Here is a 6,950-nt window from a genome sequence, read left to right as displayed (position 1 = left end):
TCCACAAATCCCAATCTTTTGATTAGAACCTTGGTTTCTGGGTCAAACAACAGCTTGTTTGACTCAGAGACTGGGCCGGGAATCACCTCCCGGAGATTTTAACCTCAAAAAGTCATGTAGCCAGTGAATTCTAAGGCTTCAGGATCTATGACAATATCTGTACATAAATATGGTCTGCCAAAGGGACAGTCCATTCTTCTTAGGGTGGTTTTGAACCCTTATTAAAACTATGGGTAAAATATTAAGCAAATGTTCTGTGTTTCCTGAGATATCTTAAATCAGTTTGGTTCAGTTCAGTCACTCAGTCGTGTCCAACTCTTTGTGATCCTATGAATCACAGCACGCCAGGCTTCCCTGTCCATCACCAACTCCCGGAGTTCACTCAAACTCATGTCCATCGAGTCGGTGATGGGATGCCCCTTGATCATGTCATTATCTTCTTCAGCTTTTCCTGAAGATTAGAATGTGCAGAAACAGCATCAATGGTAATCTGTTCCTAGAGTGTTTGACACCCCTTGAGTCACAGCCACTTTACAGGTTGAGTCACTGTTGCTCCGAACTTCATAGTTTAACATTCCACTAATATCAGGATAAGTCAGTACAGTCAGCTTTCACACATTAATACACTTAGCAATAGAAGCTACAGATTGTGGGTGAGGCCCTTTCAGTAAAAAACAGATTAAACGCTGATCCTATCTGTTCAGTTCAGTTCAGTTCAGTTCAATTCAGTCGCTCGGTTGTGTCCGACTTTTTGCGACCCCATGAATAACAGCACGCCAGGCCTCCGTGTCCATCACCAACACCCAGAATTCACTCAAACCCATGACCATCTAGTGCGTGACGCCCTCCAGCTATCACATTCTCTGTCGGCTCCTTCTTCTCCTGCCCTTAACCTCTTCCAGCATCAGAGTCTTTTCCATGAGTCAACTCGTCGCATGAGATGGTCAAAGTATTAGAACTTCAGTTTTAGCATCAGTCCTTCAAGTGAATATCCAAGACTGTTCTCCTTTAGAATGGATGGATTGGATCTCCTTGCAGTCCAAGGGACTCTCACGAGTCTTTTCCAACACCACAGTTCAAAAGCATCAATTCTTCGGTGATCAGCTTTCTTCACAGTCCAACTCCCACATCCATACATGACCATTGGTCAAACCATAGCCTTGACTAGACAGACCCTGTTTGGTGAAGTAACGTCTCTGCTTTTTAATGTGTTCTAGGTTGGTCATAACTTTCCTTCCAAGGAGTAAGTTTCTTTTATTTTCATGGATGCAGTCAGCATCCGCAGTGATTTTGGAGCCCCACAAAATGAAGTCTGATGCTGTTTCCACTGTTTCTCCATCTATTTCCCCTTAAGTGATGGGACCAGATGCCATGATCTTAGCTTTCTGAATGTTGAGCTTTAAGCCAACTTTTTCACTCTCCTCTTTCACGTCCATCAAGAGGCTTTTTTAGTTCCTCTTCACATTCTGCCAGAAGGGTGGTGTCACCTGTATATCTGAGGTTATTGATATTTCTTCCGGCAATCTTGATTCCAGCTTGTCCTTTTTCCAGCCAAGCGTTCCTCATGATGTACTCTGTATGTAAATTAAAAAAGCAGGGTGACAATATACAACTTTGACGTACTCCTTTTCCTATTTGGAACCAGTCCATTGTTCCATGTCCAGTTCTAACTGTTTCTTCCTGACCTGCATACAGGTTTCTCAAGAGGCAGGTCAGGTGGTCTGGCATTCCCATCACTTTCAGAATTTTCCACAGTTTACCATGATCCCCAAAGTCAAAGACTTTGGCATAGTCAATGAAGCAGAAATAGATGTTTTCCTGTAACTCTCTTGCTTTCTCCATGATCCAGCGGATGTTGGAAATTAGATCTCTGGTTTCTCTGCCATTTCAAAAACCAACTTGAACGTCTGTAATTTCACTGTTCATGTATTGCTGAGGCCTGGCTTGGAGAAATTTGAGCATGACTTTATTAGCGTGTGAGATGAGTGCAATTTTGCTGTAGTTGGAGCATTCTTTGCTAGTGCCTTTCTTTTGGATTGGAATGAAGAAAGACCTTTGCCAGTCCTGTGGCCCCTGCTGAGTTTTCTAATATGCTGGCATATTGAGTGCAGAACTTTCACAACATCTTCTTTCAGGATTTGAAATAGCTCAACTGGAATTCCATCACCTCCACTAGCTTTAATCGAAGTGATGCTTTCTAAGGCTCATTTGACTTCACATTCCAAGATGTCTGACTCAAGGTGAGTGATCACACCTTCGTGATTATCTTGGTCATGAAGATCATTTTTGTACAGTTCTTCTGTGTATTCTTGCCACCTCTTCATTATATCTTTGGCTTCTGTTAGGTCCGCACCATTTCTGTCCTTTATAGAGTCCATCTTTGCATGAAATGTTCCCTTGGTATCTCCAATTTTCTTGAAGAGATCTCTTGTCATTCGTATTCTATTGTTTTCCTCTATAACTTTGCACTGAATGCAGAGGAAGGCTTTCTTATCTCTCCTTGCTATTCTTTGGAACTCTGCATTCAGATGCTTACATCTTTCCTTTTCTCCTTTGTTATTCACTTCTCTTCATATCACAGCTATTTGTAAAGCCTCCTGAAACAATCATTTTGGTTTTTTGCCTTTCTTTTCCATGGGAATGATCTTGGTCCCTGTCACCTGTACAATGTCACGAACCTCCGTCCATAGTTCATCAGGCGCTCTATCTATCAAATACATCCCCTTATATATAGTTCTTCTCCCCTGAATAATCATAAGGGATTTGATTGAGGTCATATCTGAATGGTCTAGTGGTTTTCCCTACTTTCTTCAATTTAAGTCTGAGTTTGTCAATAAGGAGTTTATGATCTGAGCCACAGTCTTCTCTGGTCTTGTTTTTGCTAACTTTATAGAACTTCTCCATCTTTGACTGCAAAGAATATAATCAATCTGATTTCGGTGTTGACCATCTGGTGATATCCATGTGTAGGTTCTCTTGTGTTGTTGAAAGAGGGTGTTTGCTGTGACCGGTGCATTCCTTTTACAAAACTCTCTTAGCCTTTGCCCTGCTTCATTCCGTGTCCCAAGACGAAATTTGCCTTTTACTCCAGGTGTTTCTTGATTTCCTAATTTTGCATTCCCATCCCCTATAATGAAAAGGACATCTCTCTTGGGTGTTAGTTCTAAAAGGTCTTGCAAGTCTTCATAGAACCGTTCAACTTCAGCTTCTTCAGCGTTACTGGTTGGGGCAAAGGCTTGGAATACTGCAATATTGAATGGTAAGCTTGATAACGAACAGAGATCATTCTGTCATTTTTGAGGTTTCATCCAAGCACTGCATTTTGGACTCTTTTGTTGACCATGATGGCTACTCCATTTTTTCTAAAGGATTCCTGCCCACAGTGTAGATGTAATGGTCATTTGAGTTAAATTCACCCATTCCAGTCCATTTGAGTTCACTGATTCCTAGAATATCTACGTTCACTCTTGCCATCTCCTGTTTGACCACTTCCAATTTGCCTTGATTCATGGACCTAACATTTCAGGTTACTATGCAATACTGCCCTTTATAGCATCGGACCTTGCTTCTATCACCAGTCACATGTACAGGTGGGTATTGTTTTTGCTTTGGCTCCATCCATTCATTCTTTCTGGAGTTATATCTCCATTGATCTCCATCAGCATACTGGGCACCTACAGACCTGGGGAATTCCTCATTCAGTATGCTATCATTTTGCCTTTTCATACTGTTCATGGGGTCCTCAAGGCAAGTATACTAAAGTGGTTTGGCATTCGTTTCTCCAGTGGAACACATTCTGTCAGATCTCTCAACCATGACCCGCCCATCTTGGGTGGCCCCACATGGTATGGTTTAGTTTCATTGAGTTAGACAAGGCTGTGGTCCGTGTGATCAGATCAACTAGTTTTCTCTGATTATGATTTCAGTATATCTGCCCTCCGATGCCCTCTCGCAATACCTACTGTCTTATTTGGGTTTCTGTTACCTTAGTCGTGGGGTATCTCTTCACGGCAACTCCAGCATAGTGCAGCCACTGCACCTTACCTAGGAACAGGGGTATCTCCTCACGGCTGCCCCTCCTGACCTTGAATGTGGAGTTGCTCCTCTCAGCCCTCCTGAGCCCGTGCAGCTGCCGCCACTTGGACGTGGGATTGCTCTTCTCTGCTGCCGCTCCTGACCTCGTTCTTGATCCTATTGGCAGCCTTAAAGCAGGAACCAGCAGGAGAGAAGTTTTCAGAGCCCTAAGGAGGAGAAGGGGACGACAGAAGATGAGATGGCTGAATGGCATCACCAACTCTATGGACATGAGTTTGGGTAAAGTCTGGGAGTTGGCAGTGGACAGGGAGGCCTGCCATGCTGCGATTCATGGAGTCGCAAGGAGTCAGACATAACTGAGTGGCTGAACTGAACTGAACTGAAAAACTTTTTGAGTCTCTGGAGACCAAACTGTCTTGTTGATTTAAGCCTACTGAGCCTTACTTATAAGTTTATAAAGGCCCTGCAATTTCCTCATAACCTGCAATCTTATAATGAGTAAGAATCCTCTCTATTGCCCTAAAGTCATAGGCAGGGGATGATTTAATACAGGTTTAAGTCTAGAAAGCAACTTAAAATCAATGCCTGAACATATCTGACTCATTCAGAATTTTAAAATGATAAAGGTTAAGGATTTGGCACCATGGGATATATAGGAACTAATCTCATTTATAGTTTGTAAAGCCTGAACTAGGCTCAATTTATCATTTAACTTTCTTATACACAAAAATGAGTGTTGCATGGATTGTTACAGGTAATTAATAACCCTTATTTATTTAAATCTTCAGTGATGGGTTCTAACCCTTCTTTAACCTTGTTCTTTATTGGATACTGTTTTTGATAGGGAAATAGGTGCTAGTTTTTGAACTTGATTACCAATGCTGCTGCTGCTGCTGCTGCTGCTGCTGCTAAGTCACTTCAGTCGTGTCCGACTCTGTGTGACCCCATAGACGGAAGCCCACCAGGCTCCCCTGTCCCTGGGATTCTCCAGGCAAGAACACTGGAGTGGGTTGCCATTTCCTTCTCCAATGTGTGAAAGTGAAAAGTGAAAGTGAAGTCGCTCAGTCATGTCCGACCCTTAGCGACCCCACGGACTGCAGCCTACCAGACTCCTCTGTCCATGGGATTCTCCAGGCAATAGTACTGGAGTGGCTTGCCATTGCCTTCTCCATGATTACCAATAGGAACAGCATTTTGTGCTTGACCCACATTTTTTTTGTATCAACCCACATTCTAGAATGTATATTTTTGCAGAGACACGAAATTGCAGAGAACGAAAATGTTTCATATTCATGGAAACAGAGGCCTGGATGTTGCTCAATATATCCCTCTCCAGAAGGGGTGAGAGAGACTATGGTGCAGTCAGAAATTTGTGAGTAAACAGCAAAGACCCCGGTGTGGTTTAAAAGATGACCAAAATAGTATGGGTTAAGAGAGCCCCGTTACTGTAAGGGATCAGGAGGAAAGTGGGCCAGGGGCTTCAGTGAGCACAGAGAAAGATGTACCAATGTCCAAAAGGAAATTGGCAAATTGGGCCCCCACCGTTATTAATACCCAGGGTTCTTCAGGTGTATTTAGGATGGAGGCTTGTGTGGGGACCCCTGGGAACCTTCAGTTCTGATTGCCCTGGGAGTCCAATCCCTGGGGCCTATACCTTGGAGATCAGTGCATCCTCCAATGTGGTCCTTTGTAGACATGCATGGAGCCAGGATGGCTTAGCTGCCTGGGACTCACTGGGCAATTTTCTTCAGGCTGTTTCAGAGTGGATGTAACAGCGATCGTTGGAGCAGCAGTCTTTTGCTTGTCCTTTTTTGCCTCCAACTTACCTCTTCATATTCTCTGCTGTAATAAACTGTCTCAGCAAGCTGCCACAGTTCTTCTATAGGTTCGGTCTGAAAGCCAGTTTTTGTAACTTAGAGCAGATACCTGGCGACTACTGATTGAGAAATCTGTCTTTTAAGAACATTCCTCCCTCTGCACTTTCAGCATCAATATCAATAAATTTGCAGAGAGCCTCTCATAGTCTACCTAAGAATTTCCTTCTCTCCCTGTCCTATGTTAGCCAACTTAGCATAATCTTAAGTCTTAGCATGTGCTTGCTTGAGCCCTTCAAGAATACATATGACAAGATGGCTTTGATCCTGCCTTCCTTTAACTGTATTATAGTCCCAGTCTGGTTCTGTTTGTGGTACTTTTTTGGCTCCCAGTAGAGAGGAGGGCAATTTTGTGTTTCCTCTATCCCTTTGTCACACACACAAGCCATTCATCTCCAAAAGCAGTGACTTCTTCCTAAACTTTATCTCTCCACCAGGAGTCAATATCTGTCCCAAGACATATATTACATATAACCAGGTAAGGTCATAAAGCAAAATTAGTTGTTAAAGCCGTCTATGTACGTTTATGGATACTCTACATAGCCCAGACCACAACTGGGAGTGTTTGAATCTCTACAGACACTGAGGCAACCCCTCCTGAAAGGATGCCTTGACCTCAGCTTTCTCAGATGGGAGTCGCAGATATAGGGGCAGAGTATGAGGACAAGATGGGGTCGGTGCCTCTTGTCCTTGACAGGTTAGGGCAAGCCCCCCAAAAGGGGACTGCCTTCACTCCTTACGAGGCTCCTTCAAGCCACAGAACTTGAGCACATCATTTGCTTCATGCCCGGCATGTCTCAAACTTGCAACATTAATTCACACAAGCACAGTGTCGTTAGTAGAGGAAATGGAGAAATTGTGTAGACTAAAAGAACGGCAAGGTAGAGCTCTGTGTGCCCTTACTTTACTCTGAAAATACCGAACAAGCTCCCAAGATGATAAGTTCTGGTTAACGATGCCGGATTCATGATCTCTGAAGAAGAAGATTTAGCTGCGACCAGGGACAAGACTTTATCACTCAAGAGTTATTGTATAGCAGAG

The sequence above is a fragment of the Moschus berezovskii genome, chromosome Y (assembly GCF_049115385.1).
Source record: "Moschus berezovskii isolate FMDL1 chromosome Y, NW_MosBer_1.0, whole genome shotgun sequence".
Lineage (NCBI taxonomy): Eukaryota > Metazoa > Chordata > Mammalia > Artiodactyla > Moschidae > Moschus > Moschus berezovskii.
This window is presented reverse-complemented; position numbering follows the sequence as displayed.